At 40.2% G+C, this 19,970-nt stretch overlaps 1 protein-coding gene across 2 annotated transcripts in view; it reads right to left on the bottom strand.

The window, feature by feature from the left end:
* Window positions 1-19,970, bottom strand: part of il34 (interleukin 34) — a 137,581-nt gene that overhangs the window by 74,980 nt on the left and 42,631 nt on the right. The window lies entirely within an intron of this gene.

The raw sequence follows: 19,970 nt of genomic DNA, 5'->3' as shown, positions 1-19,970 counted from the left end.
CAAACAAACTAATGTCCTTTTACAACCAATCTGATACTGGAGCTTATACTCATTCATAGACCTACCTCTCCAGTACTCCTTAACCTGTCCTGTGTTAGTGCAGTGTCATTGCATTATACATGTATAGCTACAGTGCACTGTGCAAGTGTTGCTTCAGTAGTTCTGCACAACTGACTCAAAATGGCGTCGTATCCTCAGTTGTCACTACTCTCTGTATAAAGGGACTCTACGCGGGGGACAGTTCACCTCTGGGTTTCCCAAATGGAATGGACAAGGGGGCAGGAGGTTGAAATTAGTGGGCTAAAGTCAGTTACACCTTGACTTTCTACCAAATAACACACATCTCATTCATAATATTATAAATACAGGCCTATAACTGCTGCATGTTTTTCTGAATTGTGCAAAATGGCTAATAAAAATGAAAATTTGATTCATGGGTAACAGCTCTGGTGGACATTCCTGCAGTCAGCATGCCAACTGCATGCTCCCTCAAAACCTGCAACATCTGTGGCATTGTGCTGCGTCAGAAAAATGAACATTTCAGAGTGGCCTTTTATTGTGGCCAGCCTAAGGCACACCTGTGCAATAATCGTGCTGTCTAATCAGCAGCTTGATATGCCACAGCTGTGAGGTGGGATGGATTATCTCTGCAAAGGAAAAGTGGTCACTAACACAGATTTAGACAGATTTGTGAACAATATTTGAGAAAAATTGGTCTTTTGTGTACATTGAAAATGTTCTCGATCTTTGAGTTCAGCTCATGAAAAATGAGAGCAAAAACAAAAGTGTTGCATTTATATTTTTGTTCAGTGTAGATTCAAAGACAAACATTTGCCATTTGCTACAACTCAGTTTTGTGACAAAGCATAGTTTAACCAGTCATGAATAAAAGTGTGCAAAACATAGAATTCGAGGCAGTAACCAAGGAGCTAATTGTTCCTCCCTGAAACACAGAGTAATATAGCATCTAATGACAGACATGTAAGGACATGTTTATTCAAATTTGCAATTCAAGGATGTTTTGTGTAAGAGTTACATTGTAGCCTGGTAGATGACAATTTCAATTGCAATTTCAGGAGCACTTCTAAAATATTAAAAATAATATTAAAGTTTGTGCAAAATGTTTTTGGGAGGGGGGCCTCACCCAGGGAGGGGATGGGTTGTCTGTCTGGGTTGTTACCATCCAGAACCCTAAAGGAGGTTCTGTAACGTGATGGTGGATGCAGCAATATGTGGCACCAGCACATGCTACCAGTCCTGACCTCCTCTGATGAAAGAGACAATGAAGAATTAAGTCCTATAAAGGCCCCGAGACTTTTGGTGCTGGTGATTATCACTGGATTCCGTGTAGTGTGAAGCACGAGAGTCTACGAGTCCTGTAATGGATCGGACGTCAGTCTGCCACAGGTTACTTCAACAACCAAGATTTGGGCAATGCAGATAAATATCTTATTTAAAGACACAAAAAGGTAGTATGAGAAGAAATAGAACCCAGGTCTACATAGTTGGGTGAGGTGATGGCCTAGTGTTAAGCAGCGGGCTTGGGACCAGAGGATCCTTGATTCAAACCCATCTGGCCAGAAAAACACTAAGGGCCATTGGGGAAGCTCCTTAATCTCCAAGTTGCTCTTGATGTGTAGTGAGTGCCTTGCATGTGTGTGTGTGTGTGTGTGTGTGTGTGTGTGTGTGTGTGTGTGTGTGTGTGTGTGTGTGTGTGTGTGTGTGTGTGTGTGTGTGTGTGTGTGTGTGTGTGTGTGTGTGTGAATATGAGGCATCATTGCAAAGCGCTTTGAGTGTTTGATTCAGACGGAAAAGTGATATAAAAGTATGAGCAGGCCAATTACATGTCTTATGGGCACAGGTCTTCTTGCAAAGGTGTACAGGATGTTCATCTTGACTTCTCAATAGCAAAATAATTTACAGCTTCAAAAGAAAACTGCTGCGAAGAAGAAGCAACGCATGATGCCGATTTGAACACCTCATAGTTCCCACAGCCAGCAGCATCCACAAGCAATGAAGCTTCCTGGACCACCTCTTTCATGGTGTTCCAAAATTCAAGTACTGTAGAACAATCTGCTGTGAAAGTCATGGCTCATGAATCATGCCAACCATAATCCAAGCCAGAGAACTAATTTAAAAAAAAAAAGGAAAAACGAGGTTCAGCAGTGATGTACAAGTAAAAGCCTGTAGAGAAACACCTCTATGTTTAAACATTTATCTTCAAGTTTAATCTCACAGAGCAGAATAACAACCAAGAAAGCTTTTAAAACTTTTACACCCCAGTGGGGGAAAAAAACGCTCATTTTAATTAGATGGCTGTTACACAGAAGACGAGTCTTTATACGCTGTCATTAGATGTGCTGGAAAATCTCAACATCTTACGTTTGGCATTTCAAATTGTTCTTTTATACATTAAAGAAACAGTCTTGTTTCAGGAAAAAATAGGTCATTTTTTAGTACATTCTAATCAGACAAATCACATGACTGAAGCCAGTTTGACAGCTGGGACGACACGGGTGGCTCACATGCTTCATTTGCTCCAAACACCACATCAGCCTTGTGTTGGGTAACAACATCACATCACAGCATTTGTGGATGATCACATGCCCTCTATTTTTAATGTTATCTGCAGAGTTAAAAACAGCACAAAAATGACTTGTAATGTTAAAGCACATAACAATTAACGCATGAATCTGCATACATTTGTCACCGATATACGCTTCTTTATATTAACTAAAATTCTCTGTCAATTGTCAAAACCTCCCCTCTTGCCAGTTTTGCAAAAGGTTCTTTAATAATTATGTACTTAAATATAAAGCATAACACATTTTGTTTCAGATAAAATTGGGAAAACAAATATTACTATTTTGCATATATTGCACAGTAGGATACAAGTACACAAAAGCTGCGTACATGGAAAAAAAAACAGATACTGTAAATATGGAATTGTGTAGAACTGACGTTAAGCATTTACAGATATTATCCTTTTTTAAAAAAACAGGCAATAATGCTGCTCAAATATGGTTTAAAATCAGGCTATACATGGCCAAACAACAACAAAAATCCTGGTCTGTATCAGAGTTGGCATAGCATATTTAGGGTGATTGAACCATAGATGCAGGTACGCATGCAGATAATGCATGGTTTGAGCTTTAACAGACACACTTGCCAAAAGGCATTATTGGAAAAATGAGTCTCCTTCAGTGATTCGTTTATTTATTTGTTAAAACCAACACACGTTACTGTAACGTGTCTGTTGTTTTTTACAAATAATGTGTATTTGTTAATCTCATTTTTCCATTTGTAAAAAAAAAAAAAGGCTTTTGCAAAACTGAAAATTCTGTTTGTGAAGTGTAATTCACGACCAACACGGGCCACTATTCACACTCCCATCCAGTAGATGACAGTGTTTAATGCATTTCGACCGGGGGGGGGGATCGAAGGAGACATTTGAATTTCCCATAATGCTTTTCAGCAAGTGGGTCTGTTGAAAGCTCAAAATGCCTTGAGAATTTAGCACATTCCTTTAAAAGAGATGTCATGTGTGATATTTTCTCTCTGTAAAAATAACACAGGTACCGTTAATATTGACAACCTGTCTGGAATTAGCTGTTTATGAGTAAAACCATAAGTGAAAAGTGTGTTGCATTTCATGTCTATTCCACACTTTCTTTCTGCATGTTGAAAATAAAGGGCTTTTCTTTCCTCCTTTTCGCCTTCTCCTCCTTTTGGGCAACAGCACCTGGCTCGCTCTGCTCTCTTCTACTGGGACTGAGCTCACAGCTGTCTGACTATCACAAAACATGCAACAGGTAAGTATTAAAATGTGTGATTTTGACTGATACATTTTATTCACTATGCCAGCAAAAAAAAAAAAAAAAGCTAGCAGACTGAAAGTTAATGGAGCTAAATTTAGCAGGAGCTAAGTGAAATGCAATCAAACAATACAGTGTTGTCAGAATTTTCACTTCCTTACAATTTGCACAGTTCTTTATATCTTAGTAATAGTAATGTTGGTATTTTGACAATTTCTAAGACTTATACCTGGAGATAAAATGTCAGTGTGTCCAAATGTTTTGATTTGTTTGTATGCCAAATGTAATTTGTACAAAACTGCTCAGACTTTAGAATTTGGCCACAGAGTAGAAAAACATTTGAAGTGAAGTAATTGAGTTTGATATAAAACTTAACATTTGGTCACTGAAATTTGTTTCTGGCCACAGTAATTACAAACTGGAATTTTCCATACATGGAAGAAAACAAGAATATCAATCAGTGGAGTAATATTAGCCACCATCATCTTTTTTTAAACTGTTGAGTCAAGAAGGGCATCAAGCATAAAACTTGTGCCAAATCAACGTCCATACACTGTGGTGACCATGAGCAAAAAGGGAGAGGCAGTTAGAGCAGCACAGCGATGCGAGTGGTTCGCACAGTTACTGCACAATAAAAAGCTTACTGGTTCAAGGCCACTGTTGCTGTCTCTAGAGCATTAACCAGCAACCATCTTTTACAGTATAAATAAACATAATCACAAGTCTTTCAATTTCAATTTATTTTCATTTATATAGCACAAAATCGCAACCAAGTTGCTTCAAAGTGCTTCACACAAGTAAGGTCTAACCTTACCAACCCCTAGGGCAAGCACACAGGTGACAGTGGTAAGGAACAAATTCCTCTGATGATTTGAGGAAGAAACCTCAATCAGACTAGACTCAAAGGGGCGACCCTCTGCTTGGGCCATGCTACTGACACAATTTACAATTTAGTCTTTATGCTGAAAGAAATGTATGCCTTGACATACACAAGTGCATCTAAAAAAAATTTCTAACAAAAAGTCACAAAAGAATCTAGATAATCTGGCATGAATAGAAAAACAAGAGCATTCAGTTCTCAAACCTTCCACGCAAGCCAGCAGTTTTCCTGTTTTGCTTGTGACACACAAACCAATTCAATTTCCTCCTCACTGTCTCCCCTACATTATCATTTTCAAATGCTCAACCATTTAAGACAGCTGCATTACCTAAAGCAATATGTTCAGCCACCTCTCAGCTGTCTGCCAGATAAATACAATACACTGTACATGTGCATGTCTTCTGTGGCTGAGGAGTCCTCTCATTGCTCAATAAAAAAAATACTTGTGCTTTTTGAAGACTCTGGGTTTTAAAAGATCTTTCAAAGAATCCAAGCAGCACCTAGGATCTTTAAGGGAGTTCATCTCCTGTATCTACTAAAGAACAGCCCAGCAGCCCATCCTACACACCACACCAAGTCTTGATGTAACAAGGCAAACATGCTCTGGTAGAGTGTGTAAACAATTCAATGCTGAATTCAAGGCAATGGTAAAGTTGGAAAAACTAAGCTAGGAACTGCTCAGTTCTAAAAACACATGCATTAACTTGGTCAAACAATGTGGATTCCCCCATACTTGCACTTTGTTCTGATCTTTGCAAATGAACACATGAATACATTATACAACTACCGGTACTTACTGTCCTTTGAATCATGTCATTGCCAATGATTTTCATATTGATGAAGCCCAGTAGTAAGCACTGAGCTAATTATCTCTATTTGTCTGTCTGTTGGCAGGATTACATCAAAACCAATTCACATATCTGATGAAATTTTCATCACAGATAGCTATTAGGGCATGGAAGACTATTAAATTTTGGAGGTGATCCAGATCCGATTCTCAATCAAGATTTCACTTTATATAGGCTTGGAGGATTATGTTAAACAAACAAACCAAAAAAAACCTAACATATGCACCACAGATAGATTATCAGGGCATGGAAGACTCCACTGATTTTGGAGCTGATCCGAATCCAGATTGTGGATCAAGATTCACTTTATATACTAGGCTTTGGAGGATTAGGTCAAAAACTATTTCATGTATTCTAACCAATTTTCCTCACAGATAGATATTAGGACTCCATTGAATTTTGGAGGCGATCCGGATCGATCCGGATTGGTGGACGTCAGAAATGTCAGATTGCTCTTGTTAGGCAATATCATGATTTTGAGGCCACTTAAGCCTCAGTTTAAGCTTGGGCTGCTACTGAATGGAGGGCTTGTAGTCATAGATGACAGTAAAAAAGGTCCCAGAAGAAAATAATGGTTTTATCATCATTTCTATCACTTACATTACACAAACATCACACATCACATCCTGTTACTGCGAACTTTTTCCTGTTGTGCTTGACGGAACAGTAGCTCAAGATGTCTTGTAAATGACCTTAGAGGTATTATCTGGTTACAAAAACAGGGTTTTAGAATTAGAAGTGTTTTTTTCTTGATAATTCTTAGAAAATATAACAGAAAAATGCTACCATAATAGATTTATACAGAAATACAGCTGCCTTTGAGTGTATTCCGCCATCTTGGATTATTTTGTTTGACTAGCCAACCAGTGTATGCTACACTAACGTCACGCTGAACTTCAGAAATCCTGGGGCAGATTATTATATTTAACCTTGCTGTTTCACCTAACACTCTGTATTTTTTATGCTGCTTCTGCTTAAATTTTTAATGTAAAGAAAATCTAAATTAAAAAAAGAAAATTCCTGGGGCAAGAGGTCTGGCGGGTGCTGTTACTGAATGGCGTACAGCTACACTTTGCTAGGATAACACAGTATTTAAAAAAAGAACACTCTGTTCCAGAGTGGACCAAGATGGTAGGCGGAAAATGACATTATCACCCACCACGAGCCAATGCAGAGTCTCAATGTCCATATTGACGCCTTTACGATGTCAAATCTCACACATAATCTTGTTTTCGCTGGGGAGGCCGAGATTTCATTGTCAGTGTAAACAAGCGTTCATGGGTGGTGAAGTGGACAAGCAACAAGCAACTCGTTCGCAACATTGCATCATTATGGAGGTGAGTTCAACCAAAATATGTATTTAGGTGTTTAACTAAGATAATCATGAGTCTTTAATGTGAGTTTTATTTTTTTTTTAAATCGTGATGCTGTTAGGGTTGCGTGTCAGGAACCGGTTCTTTTCGGGTATCCTTAAGAAATTATTTGATCCATCGACATCAATAGCCTTTTTGCTTAACGATTCCCTTATCGGTCCTTCAGAGTGGCCGTTGTTTTGGGGGGTGTTTGTCAGTAAAATGATCATTTCTCTGCATTGATTACAGACCCTGCAGCGGGTCTGTAATCAAGCGTTTCTGCAGCATAGCTTTGCTTTGAACCTTGAACCAGTGAAGCAGTGCTTCGATCTTCAGTCTGCTGCTTCATTGGTTCTTTGTTTTATTTCGCTTTATGTTAATTTTTTCCCACTAAAACCCTAAAGAACATATGTCTGTGAGTAATATTTACCTTTTTTATGTTAAACCGACCTGCTATGGTCTTCTGAAACAGTTGATAGATGTATTTTATAACTTACAAACAGGACCAATGCTAATGCGTTAGCATGTCTATGGCATTTTCAATATTAAAGTTAGCATTAAGCTGAGCCATTATCCAGCCTCCTTCCCCAGTGCACAAAGGATTCTGGGATACAATAAAACCATCAACAGGTAATCATGCCTTTGGAGGAAAACCGAATTAAGTGAGAATATCACTTACTGCAGATGTCTTTGGCAAAACATAAAGGCAATTTCAAGAATATGTTAACAATGAAAATGCATTACATCCAAAATAAATGATCTGTTGAAAAAATTAAACAGCATGACTGTAGTTGCTTTGTCATCAAGTTGGATAAAACAAGCACCAAAAAAACAAATAAATCCAACCCGACTGGGTTTAAATCCTTTCAGCAAGTTGGGGCTTATGGTTTCCAAATGTCTGACATATCATGAATGCAGCAACAATACTAATAATAAATGCATGGATGAATATGAATATATTAGTCAGGACCATACTGGTGCTCGTCATAGTTACAGTGGGACAACATGTAGGTGTAGAGGAACATTGTGCCTCAATTCCTCGGTAAGCAGGCTGAAGGTCACCAGGCCACATGGTGTGTGGCCTTTTCCCATCACCTACTCTCATTGCCCTCACAGCCCACTTTCTTAGCTCCTTACACAGACACCCACTGTAGCTGCATTAGAACTCGTCTGGCTGATGTTCACATTCTGGCTCTGTAACATGAAACACATCCTCTTGCAAACTTTGGTGGTACTGATGGAATCCCTAGCTGTCAGGGTCTTATTGTAAAAGAATTCTCACATTCCATTTGGCTCATTTGTTGTACCCGTTTATGCAAATCCTCCACTCAGATTGCATGCAAACTCCCGCGAAATATCTGATCTTGAAATCAAGCCAGATTATGTAAGATTGGAACACAGCCAAAGAAGAAGTTGAGGCTGAAATGCTTTACTCTAACAACTTGGCATGTTTGGGGGGAAAAAAATGGGTAAAACCAAGCAGGAACAGATGTGTAAAAGAAATAAGGAACAACAAAACAGAAACACAGGGAATTACTGAAAGTGATTCTCCACAAATTACAGGGGCAGGAAATACATGAACATAATAATAACAAACTTGTGTACCTAAAATATTTCATGAACCTTTTAGTAAACATACTTTTTTGATACACCTCTGTTTTCAGAGGCTATAAGTAATTGGACAAATGATTATTGTTAATAGAGATAATCACTTTCACACCCAGTTTTGCTTAGACCAGAGACTCCCAAAGTGTGGACCACCGCCCACCAGGGGGAGCACGAAGAAGCTGATAACTCATTCAGAGCTGACAGGGATGTCTTGGTGGCTTCCCTCACTAGGTGTCTTCTTGCACACTCCTTCAGGTTTTTGAGAACTGCATACTCGGCACAGATTTCCCATTGAGTACCATAGCACACAAATGTTTTGGCAGCGCTGTAAATAGAGCAGAGCAGGACACAGCCCCATTTATGATGATGTAGCCGACCCATATTTGTATTTTTTTGCTAAATAAATACATCATTCATTGGTGAATTGACAATTTTCTTCTAACTGTATTAGATTGATTTATTGCATTAATAACTCAGAATAAAGATGTTTCAGCTCAGGAGAGTTGTGTAAATATTTGTTATCACCCACTTAAGGGTTTTTGAGCAACAAAAGCACACTGTTTGCTCCACTTCATACAAATATATTAACAGGCAAATGTCTGAACAGTTTAATAATTGTTCAGAAAACAGAATAAATTTGTGCTTGATTTTCACAAGGAGATCAACTTAGTTGTACTTTAACACATAAATCTGCATAGCCAATCGCTGATCAATACCTCCTCACACCTCTTGAGGAGGTGCAGAAGTTGTCTGGTCATCTACAATGTAAAAAAAAATAGTTGAGAATACTTCAGATTTGCAGGCAACAGTCTGCTGTAAGACTTTTATGTTGTGCCGATGATGAAATATGGGTGATTCTTTAACTACGGGCACTATTGGCCTTGTAAATGTAATTTCCACCACACCATTGCCTTACAATATAAAGCGCCTTGGGGCAACTGTTTGTTGTGATTTGGCACTATATACATGTGCTCTGATGTCACTGTTTATCTCCATAGAAACTACCCAAACAATCTTTCATACAAACTGTTTAAAGGGACATTACAGTGTTGTGGTGGAAATTACGGCAATAGTGTGGGACAACTACATTTTGTTTAAAAAAATCACAACAGTTGTATGACATTGAATACCCCAATTATGTTTTGATTATTTTACTGATATTTTCAGAGATATTTTAAAAACATTAGAAAAAACGTTTCTTTACCATTCAATTTTATCATTGAAGATCAAAAGTCTGGGTGTGGGACAAGCACAAAACGGCAATATTTGCATATAATGATGCTGAAAAAAGGTGAAAAAGTCATCATAGACTACTAGAACAAATTTCTTAACACACTTTCATTGTAAAGATAACTATAAAAGTGTGAAATTTCCCCTTTTTTCTGTTTTTCATACAATATGATCAAAGGACATAATAAGTGCCCGTAGTCTAAGAATCACCCATATGTTATAGTATATAGTTCATCATCGGCACAACATAAAGTCTTAGTGCAGACTATTGCCTGGAAATTTGAAGTTCTCAACTATTTTTTTTACAGTGTATTTGTCTGACTGAATACAACTGCATCAGGAAGTAACGGCAAATGATGGCAGTGCTTGAGTGACTGCAGGCAGGCAAGACAGCTGGTGGAAGGACCAAACCAAAGGTTTTCCAGGGAGGTAGTTGGCCTGCCTAGAAGTTTAATAAGTACAGTGGTTGGGACTCTCACAGGTCACAACCTCTTGAGCAGACAGGTCAGTACATGTACAGGTTGTTGGAAGGAACCTGAGTCGTCTCGCCATTTTTTGGGGCCAGTGTCCAGCATGGTGTAGACTAAGGCAAAGGTTTTCGGGTCCTTTATTTTGGAACCTGGCCAGCAGTGTTGTATAAAGTACCAGAAAATCACACTTAAGTAAAAGTACAGATACCCATTAAAAATTACTTTGGTAGAAGTTCAAGTAGCCGACTGAAATGCTACTTAAGTAAAAGTGTTAAAGTATATAGTATTCATTGTACTTAAGTATGACAAGTAATGTACAACTAAATGTACTCAAGTATTGAAAGTAAAAGTACAAGTAAATGTTAATCAAAAACGGACTGATTTTTTTTTTTTTTTATAAAAGTTTATCTAGGCTTGTAAATGACTGGTAGTATTAGTCAAAATACTGAAAATTGTGCACATCACACAAAAACACTTCAGAAACAAGGTTTCAAACCTAAACGAGAGGATGCTACTCACTAGGTGTTCACAGGAAGCATTTATTTCTATATGTATTTATTTATTTTCATTGTTACACGGTTTTATCTTTTCTGTTGTGTTTTGTTTCATTAGGTTCTTTTTGTCTCTTTCTCTAAAATTGTATTGTAACATTATTAGTCTATTATTATTGACTATTATTGTCTATTATGTAGACTATTATTGTTGTTGCTATAATATATGAATAAAAATAAATTTAAAAATTACAATTTGGCTTTTTTATGACAACAAACACAAATCAACACAAGCGTGCTGATGCGAACAGCTTAATGCTACAGTTAACATTGAAAATGCCATAGACATGCTAACACGTTAGCATCAGTCCCGTTTTTAAGTTATAAAATACATCTATCAACTGTTTCAGAAGACCATAACAGGTCGGTTTAACATAAAAATATAAAATATTACTCACAGACATATGCTCTTCAGGGTTTTAGCGGGAAAAAATTAGGATAAAGCAAAATAAAATCCACGAATTGTAGATCGAAGCACTGCTTCGACCTGCGAATCACTGCTTCGATTGGTTCAAGGTTCAAAGCAAAGCCGCGCTGCAGAAAAGTTGATAACAGACCCGCTGCAGGTCTGTAATCAATGTAGAGAAATTATCATCTTCCTGACAAACACCCCACAAGTGTGTGCAACTGCAAAAAAGCCTACCGGACATGCCTCATGACAAATCGGCCTGACTTCGTTGCAGTAACTAGTAATCAGTGATGTCTCTGGGTGAAAACACGACTTTTTTTCTGTGTGTGTGTTAGTGTGGGGGGGGGGGGGGTGTTGTTTTGTTTGTTTTGTTTTTTTTTGTTATGAGTGACGACATGGCGAAAAGAAAATGTATCGGAGTAGAAGTATGCAATTAAGGTCGGAAATGTAGTGAAGTACAAGTGAAAGTAAGCTGAATTTAAAAAAACTCAAGTAAGGTACAAAGTCTCCCAAAACGTACTTAAGTACAGTAGTGAAGTATTTTTACTTCGCTACTATACAACACCGCTGACCAGATTAGGAAACTAAAGCTAAGAAACCTGGTATCCTTTATCAAGAGTACCAAAAGGTTTATCTATGGAAGGTCTTCCTAATCAGTTTGTCAAGTCTCTTCCTCTCAGCAGTTGTGACACTACTGCTCCAGCAGACCACGTCATAGAAAATGTTTGATGCCACTACAGAGTCAAAGGAGGGACATTCTGTTCAGTACAGTGCTATGCACGGGTGAGTTTGCGTTGCGTGTGTTTACATTCAGTGTTGCCAACTTAGCGTCTTTCTCGCTAAATCTGGTGACTTTCCAAACCCTCCTGACGACTTATTTTCTCAAAAGTGACTAGCGACAAATCTAGCTACTTTTCCTGGCGTTACTGCAGACTTTTCTGATGTTTGGCGAATGAAAGTGAAAGTCTCTGTTGTCACCAAGTAGCAGCGGGTCTCCCCTCCCCCACTGCCTGAAAGCGCTGAGCGTAGGGATATCTACAATCCTCCTCACTCTGACTCACTCAGCCTACTGACCTCCGTTTGCTGCGCTGTGATTAAATAGTCCCCAGACTTTGAGAAGCCCTGGCCACGAGAAGTTATTTGATTTTATTAAGTGATGGCCAATTTTAATGGCAAAATAAATAAACAAACCAAGAATCAAGTTTATTTGTGGTTCTAAATATTTTTAAGGTGGTTTTACTCACTTTTTTGCCCCTCCCACAATGTTTTTGTTTTCAAAACTTTATTTAAAAAGATATAACAAACAATAAACGAACAGTTAATAGAAAGAGACAGAAAATAAAGTAAATTGTACAAAAGTAAAGGGATTCTTTAACATTAATTCTCTTTAAAAAATCCCTTATAGAGTGTGACAGTTTTGGACATGTTAATTTTTCTGGCAAAAAATCTGAAGGTTGAATAAAATTGAACAGGGCTTCATGCTGGAACTGTTGTGCTGCTCTTTACTTGTGGAAAGCTTTTGATAGAAGCTGTTTACTAGGAATGTATTTTTATAATATTTCATACATTTGTCATTTATTTGAGAACATTTTATTTAAGTTAAGCAGGCAGCATTTTGCAATTATTTTAAAGATGGACTGTTCCATTCAACGAGGCTGGTTCCATTTACTGTTCTGTTCAAAATGAATGATAAATGGAACCAAATTACACTTTTATATATCTCATACAATGGACTTATTTTCTATACAATGGAACAAATAATCAATGTCACATGGCATACACTCAAACATTGCACCACCCAACTTAAAAAAAAAAGTGAAGGAAACAATTTGTTTGGACAGGTTAATTTGTAAGAGACAGGTGTGATGATGAGTGTGAAGTGACTGGGATGCAGACCAGAACCTCCAAATCTGACACCATGGTCCTGTCAGAAAAGGGTGGATTGTCCTCTTTGGGTGAGGGGAGAGTTACTGCCCAAAGTGGAGGAGTTTAAATATCTCAGGGTCTTACGAGTTGAAGCATGAGATTGATAGAAGGATTAAAGCTACACCAGACCATCACGGTGAAGAAAGAGCTGAGCCAGGAGGCGAGGCTCTTGATTTACACTATACTATTTGTGGATCTTTTTTTTAAAAAATTCCAATACGGCCATAGCTGACTAAATGCTGTGAGACATTTAACTCAAGTTTAGCAAAGCATTTAGTTAAGTGGTTTGATTTGCTTTGTCCTGTAGAAGGTTAATTAAGTTCAACAAACTTAATTAAAAGGTTTTAGTGCTGTTGGGTAGCCAAATTACTGAAATTATTCTAACTTTTTAATTTTACCTCAAACTTATTTCACCTAAGTTGGAATAAAGTACATGTGACAATTTCAGTTTTTCAATTAAACTCTTTATTTTAAAACCATTGTCAGCCTATGGCCCTGTGGGCTCACCACCCGCAGGGGGAACCGCTGGTGTAGGGTGTGCTGTCCTTTGGGTGGCAGTGAAAGTCGAGGACCACAATGGACCAGACCCGGGTGGCAGGGGCTAGCTCTGGGGGTGTGGAACGTCACCTCACTGTGGGGGAAGGAGCCGGAGCTTGTGTGGGAGGTGGAGCGACACCAGCTAGATCTGGTGGGCCTCACCTCCACGCACAGCCTCGGCTCTGGAACCACTCACACGGCCTTGCCCCAAGTGAAGGAGTTCAAGTACCTCGGGGTCTTGTTCATGAGTGAGGGGACGATGGAGTGAAAGATTGGCCGGAGAATTGGTGCAGCAGAAGCGGTATTGCATTTGCTCTGCTGTACTGTTGTGACGAAAAGGGAGCTGACCCAAAAGGTGAAGCTCTCGATCTACTGGTCAATCTTCATTCCTACTCTCACCTATGGTCATGACCGAAAGAACTAGATCGCGAGTACAAGCGGCCGAAATGGGCTTCCTCAGGAGGGTGGCTGGTGTCTCCCTTATGGTGCGTTTACACATGAGCAAGACGCGTTACGAAGGTAATTTTTCTGTTATTCGTGACACATTCCTGACATTCTTAACATGACTTAACGCATCTGAATAGGTTTCTTAATAGCGCGTGTTGGTGCGTGATATTCTTGATATTCGTGGAGCATGTTTTTGCCTGTCAAAAAAATCTTACACAATGTCACACACCACCCTCATTTCGTCTCATGTCGTGGAGGTCGCAACTGAGCGTGTTGATCCATCTTGATGAGTATTGAGCCTTAATAGAACGTGACAACGTTCGTAGTGGTTCCTGTGATGGTTCTTGGAGCCCAAACTGTCATGCGTTATTACGAAGTGACACGGAAACTGTCATGTTTTGACACGACTTGTAACGCGGCGTCATATTTCACTGAGCGCCACGACAAATCAGTTTTCTGTCACGTGCGCACAATTAAACTCGGCTCCACAGCATTCAGTTTGATGCAGTATGCCTGAAGAGGAACAGTGACGCGAAGTCAGTGTCGTTCCACAGTTCCTGCTGAAGCTCCTCAGGACGCTCCTGCAGGTGTTCCACCTGCTGTTATTAAGCGGGAGGACGAGTCTGCGCCAGAGGAACCAGAGGAGCAAGAGGAGACTCACGTGCAGCCAGACATCTCTGCACCTCCTCCAGTCTGGCGGAGGAAGAAGCGTGCGCACAATTAAACCTTCCTGCACCGCATTCAGTTTGATTGCTGACACCAAGTCGGCTAAAAATCTCATTTCAGTGCTCTCCAGCGCGCTCCTGCAGGTGTTCCACCTCCTGCATGTGCCTGATGTTTGCGCGAGACGAGAGCCGCATGAAGCCAAACATCTGGCTCTCTCCGTCTCCTCCTCCTCTCTGCACCATTCCATGGCACAGAGCCCAACTACGCATGCAGTCATAAAGTTCTTCTGAAAAACTGGAGCAATCTGAATTGTTAGCAACGGTTGGATGAATATGGGAGTGTGTGTGTGGAGACAATTCACCTCGTTCACAACGTGACAGAACTTAACGATGTGCTGTTACATGCAATAGCGCGCAACAGCGTACAACAATGCGCAACAACGCGGAACAATATTCTTGACCGTGCATAATGGTTCCTGATGATTCTCCAGCAACATGTGCCATTAATCGTAACACGTGGTAACAGGTGGCAGCAGTTCCTGAGGGACAGCTGATGCCTCTGCCCTGAATCATCACATTCATGATCAGTGGCCAAGAATGTGTACTTCGTGGCATTTCTGACTTGTCGTCGTTATGTGTAAATGCAGCTTTAGAGATAGGGTGAGAAGTTCGGTCATCCGTGGGGAGCTTGGAGTAGAGTCGCTGAGCCTTCACGGTTGAAAGGAGCCAGCTGAGGTGGTCGGGCATCTGTAAGGATGCTTCCTGGGGCTCCCAAGGGTGGTGTTCCAGGCACGTCCATCTGGAGAGGATCCTGGGAAGACCCGGACTAGATGGAGAGATTGTATCTCCGCACCGGCCTGTGAACGCCTCACGATCCCCCAGTCACAGGTGGTCAATGTGGCACAGGAAAGGGAAGTCTGGGGTCCCCTGCTGGAGCTGTTGGCCCCACGACCTGAACCCGAAAGTGGTTGAAGGATGAGTGAGTGAGTAGTGTCAACCTATGCCCAACTGCTTTTTGTAAACTTAGTGTTGTTACCAACCAGTACTGGTTGTTGGCATGGGCGACACAGGGAAGCTGTCCGGGGCAGCAATTTTTCAGGACACATGGGGACAAGTATTTAAAAAAAAAAAAAAAGTCATCTGTGCACAAAGCAGTTATCATATCATTGTGTGGGGACATTGGACTCCTGCAGCTGCTGGCACCCCTGCTTGCTGAGAAGGGAATGGAGAGGGGTGCGTGAGGGAAGAGTCCCTTATACAGAGAGACAACATGACAAGCTGGAAGGAAAACGGTCACATAGCTCATGATGCATTTTTGAGGTCAAATTCATGTTCATTGTTAAGCTATCTGCATGTAGATCCGTTTATTATTCACTGCCAGTGCCAGAGTCGCTGATCAAACGGTCCCCTCTAAAAAATGGGTCCGCCCTGCCTTCACTGTGCCTTCACTGCGCATGCATCTGAGACAACTCTGAAACTGACTCTCTAATGCAAAGCAATCAAGGGAATAATGTGATTATTACCCATCAGATGACAAAGTACAACCTCTTAAATCATTCTAAAGTCAGTGTTAAGCAGAAACAAGGCTGTTTTAAGCAGAAAACGAGGTGATAATCGGTGAGTCGCTACCAGGTGGGGCACAGTAACCAAAAAATTAACTTCGATAACAGATAATCAGATAACTGAACAGTTATCTTTGATAAAGATAAACCGATAAACCACCCAAATATGTATCAGAAGAAACAGATAACCAATAAATTCCAGTGTTGTCTCTGGTACATTGCAACTACTAACAAGCTGAATTTGAGTTTTAACACCACGATCAAGACTCAAACAATGAGTTAGCTTTCTATGTTTGAACATGCTGCCCCCTGCTGGAAGCTACATGGCTACAGCACTGAAGCACCCTGAGAGTAGTCACAAAGCCAGCTCTCTACCAATCACAATGCTCCAGTCAGGTGGAGGTCTTGAAAATAAAGGCATCCTGACTTATGGTTTTGTGTGAATACTGATAGAATAACTCCATTAATGTCAGTTCTGTCATTTGTACAAAGTTAAATATAACATATATCTTTTAATGTTGAATAATGCACTAATTCTGAGGTTTTGTAACACACACAGACAGATCGCAAAGGATTCTGTTTAAAATGTGCCTCTGCTAAACACTGATTGGCTCAACATTCATTATGTAAACCAACACGTTAATGTGACGTGTGCCGTGTGTTGGTGTTTACAGATAATTGAGATACATGTGCTTGTAAAATATTCCATTTTTTATTTGTAAAAACAGGCATTTTTACGGAACCCTGGAAGTTTCATCGCACAAATGTTTTACATGTGGAGAGAATGTGCGCACGTTTATGATGTTGTAAAACGTGCACTCAAAATTGACACAAATGTTGGCTTTACCACTGTGCGAGTTTTGGCCCTTTTTCAGATGATTTTTCATTCGTGCGATAATTTTTTCAGTTTCAGGTTAATCGCGCGTCCTGCATCGTGTAGTGTACATGGAGTAACAAGCTGCGTTTAACACCTGACGGCCACCTCCTGATCGCTGATCGTATGGTCGAATGAAAATCAAACCTGTTTGATATATTTCTGGTCGGCCGTCGTGAGGGTATCCTGCTGCTGAGGGGATACAAGGTCCAACCGCTCACACTGTGCCTGTGCAAACACCGCAGAGCTGTCTTGTAATGTTTTTTGTTGTTATTGTTGTTGTTTTGTTTTTAAACTTAATTTGTAAAAAAATAAAATAAAATAAAAAAATACTGCCATGAACACCACTGGCCAGTAGATGGCAGTAGAGGCCTTGAAATCTTTCCAAACAAAATCCCAGATCATCCATCTGCTACATTAAGATGCGTGGAATTTAACAACACAAATACAATAACGTCTGTAAACCCAGAGAATATATTCACGAGAGTTTTAGGCACTAGAGTTTAATGCTGCTGTCCGTGGAGCCTGAACAGAGTGTCTGAAATGCATTTGTCCTGTGGTGAACACCCTGTCCTACCCATAATTGCACTGCTGGGATCAGCATGTGCTCACAAAACCTTAAAAATTAGCACAATATTTTAAAACTAAAACATATATCTGATATTTTCACTTTATAAACTTCAGACATGACAGTAATTTTAAATAACTTGTCCAAAATTAGTTATGGTTCAAATTTTACTAAAGTTAAAAATGTATGCCTCTGGAGACTTGGGTGATATTGCCAAGCATATCAGTATGGTGTTGAAGGAAATGTTTTTTTGTGGTGTGTGTGTGGTGTGTGTGTGTGTGTGTGTGTGTGGGTGTGTGTGTGTGTGTGTGTGGTGTTTGTGTGGTGTGTGTGTGTGTGGTGTGTGTGTGTGTGTGTGTGTGTGTGGTGTGGGTCTAGTTCTCCTTTGCCTGCAGAGGTAGAGTGGTTTTTCCTGGAAGTATCTCTCTACTGTTTGCAGAGGGTAGACATACATCGATACATAGACTACATCGTACATCTGTTAAACTTGTAACAGGTGGGTCTCAACTGATTTAAAAAATGTTTGCTGTTGTTCAGCTGGGTTTACTGCATTATTGGTCTAAAAGTTATCGGAGGACAATTCATCGGAAGATAATTAGTCCGATAATGGTTTTTAAAGTTATCTAAAAAAATAATCTGATAACGAAAACATTATCTTCGATAATTATCTGTTATAGGATTATCGGAAGTGTGCCCACCACTGGTCGCTACTGACACTCAGAAATGACATAGGGCAGCGGGAGCATGTCAGACTCAGATGTGCTGCTGTGGCACTCTGATCAGTTCCCCGTCTTTTGTTATGAAATAATGGTAGAGAAGCTTGAATCTTCGACTGGACTGGGTTGCTTGACGTGAGGACGTTTTGCTTCAAATCACAGAAGCTTCCTCAGCTAAAATTCTTGCTCTGGTAGTCTGACTTCTGTCTTGACTCTTGTAGAGAAGAATAAACCAGAAGCCAACAAAAGCTGGAGTTTTTTAACCTAACCAGACCCCACCTACCGAGAGGCTGACTATAGGCTGCTATAGGCTAGTGACTAAACAATAGCTCTAATTAGCACCTATTGTGCTCTAGTTAGCACTCTCCTAATGACAGGACGGAAGACTCCCCTGATGGCTCCCTTGATGACTCTCTCCTGATGACGTGAATGACGTGGTTAAAAGTTGTAAAGTAAAAGTTGCTTCGTCTTTACGTCATCTTTACACAAGAGGCTATACCAGCACGGCAGAGAGGTCGCCAGTGGACCTCAGTCTGCAGTTCATCTCCACCTGAAAGACACTAACCACACGTTTGAGGACAAGGAAGTTAAAATCTTAGCCAGAGAGAAGAAATGGTTTGAGAGAGGTGTCAAGGAAGCATTCTTGTAAAACAGTTGAAACCCAGCCTTAACCGCGGAGCGGGTCTCAGACACGCCTTGTCCCCTGTTTACAATGTGGTACTCAGGTCAAAGCAGTTTCAGTCTTTTGTCATGTAATGAGTCATTCACGTCATCAGGAGAGAGTCGTCAAGGAGCCATCAGGGGAGGCTTCCGTCCTGTCATTAGGAGAGTGCTAACTAGAGCACAATAGGTGCTAATTAGAGCTATTATTTAGTCACTAGCCTATAGCAGTCAGCCTCTCGGTAGGAGGGGTCTGTTAGGTTAAAAAACTCCAGCTTTTGTTGGCTTCTGGTTTATTCTTCTCTACAAGAGTCAAGACAGAAGTCAGACTACCAGAGCAAGAATTTTAGCTGAGGAAGCTTCTGTGATTTGAAGCAAAACGTCCTCACGCAAGCAACCCAGTCCAGTCGAAGATTCAAGCTTCTCTACTATGGAAACCACCTGGACAACTGAGAGCCTACACAGAAACATTATGAAATAATGCTGAACTATGCGGAAATGATTGTTGTACAAAAGCATCAGATATCTTTCGCTGAGATAGATTATGACTGGGTGCAGTTTTAAGCAGAAACAAGGCGATAATCACTGAACTGTTGCTGATGCTCAGAAATGACGCATGGGCAGTGAAGGCAGGGTGGACCAATTTTTAGGGGGGGGGGGCGTGCAGTCGGGCGACACCGGGTTGTTGTGCATTCGCATGCAAAATAGACATAACAAGGGGTTCAAGAGATTCCAGATTTCGTTCAGATCCTAACAGACAAAAACTTTGGGAAAATAAAGTCAGCCGGTGGAATGAAAGCCGACTTCATCTTCAAAGCTTTGCAAGGTCAGTAAATTTAAATGAAACAAAAA

The sequence above is a fragment of the Thalassophryne amazonica genome, chromosome 8, assembly GCF_902500255.1.
Source record: "Thalassophryne amazonica chromosome 8, fThaAma1.1, whole genome shotgun sequence".
In the NCBI taxonomy this organism is placed as follows: Eukaryota; Metazoa; Chordata; class Actinopteri; order Batrachoidiformes; family Batrachoididae; genus Thalassophryne; species Thalassophryne amazonica.
This window is presented reverse-complemented; position numbering and strand designations above follow the sequence as displayed.